This window comes from Macrobrachium nipponense, chromosome 26, assembly GCF_015104395.2.
Source record: "Macrobrachium nipponense isolate FS-2020 chromosome 26, ASM1510439v2, whole genome shotgun sequence".
Classification (NCBI taxonomy): Eukaryota; Metazoa; Arthropoda; class Malacostraca; order Decapoda; family Palaemonidae; genus Macrobrachium; species Macrobrachium nipponense.
The window spans coordinates 62,855,393-62,856,618 of NC_087215.1; positions in this window are offsets into that span (position 1 = coordinate 62,855,393).

A 1,226-nucleotide genomic window follows, 5' to 3' on the forward strand; every position below is an offset into this window, starting at 1 on the left:
ATGTTCAGCGACCAATTCTTCAACATCTTCGTCGTTGACTTGTAGACCCATACTGTTGCCCATGGACACAATTTCTTGCACAATCTCTGCATCGAAGCCCTCAAAGTCACGGACAGTTACGCACTGGGCCAAAGTTTCCGCCACGCAGAATTTAATGTGCGGTACGTAACTTCAGTCCATGCGTTATCAATGAGGGTTATGCAGTGAAAAACATTAAAGTGCTTCTTCCAAAATTCTTTTAAGGTTAATTTTGTCTCTTCAGTTACACGGAAGCATCTGGAGAAGAGCGCCTTCGTATATAATTTCTTAAAATTGCTAATGACTTGTTGGTCCATGGGCTGGAGAACAGAGGTCGTGTTGGGTGGAAGGAACTTGAACTGAATGAAGTCATGTTCACTGCAGTCAGCCAAGTACGAAGGGTGTGCCGGGGCATTATCCATGATCAGAAGGCACCGCAGGGGTAGCTTGTTCTCTGTTAGGTACTGACTCACGGTCGGCGCAAACACTTCATCAATCCACTCCATAAACAAGTTCCGTGTCACCCATGCTTTTGTATTGGCCCTCCACATTACAGGCAGTCTGGCCTTATTTACGTTGTGCTGCTTAAAGGCACGCGGGTTATTTGAATGGTAGACAAGTAGCGGCTTTAGTTTCAAGTCGCCACTTGCGTTTGAGCATAACAAAAGCGTAAGCCTATCCTTCATTGGCTTGTGGCCTGGGAGCGCCTTCTCTTCTTGGGTGATAAATGTCCCTGTTGGGCATCTTCTTCCAGAAGAGGCCCGTTTCATCACAATTGAAAATCTGTTGAGCGACGTATCCTTCGGCCTCCACGAACTCGGCAAACTCAGTCACGAATGCCTCAGCAGCAGCCTTGTCTGCGCTAGCAGCCTCACCATGCCTAATTACAGAGTGAATTCCAGTTCTTTTCTTGAAGTTATCAAACCACCCTTTACTAGCCTTAAAATCATCTGGCGTGGCACTAGTAGAAGGAGTTTCCTTCAGCAAACTCTGATACACTTGCCGAGCTTTCTCGCAGATGATCGGCTCGTTTACACTATCACCTGCCATCTGTTTCTCATGTACCCACTTCAAAATTATTTTTTCTGCCTCTTCGAGGGTTTGCGATCTCATCTTGGTTAGTACTGTCACTCCCTTCGCAACATTTGCTTCTTTAATGGCATCCTTGTTTTTCAAAATTGGGTCGAAATTGTCGACTTGGCCATCTT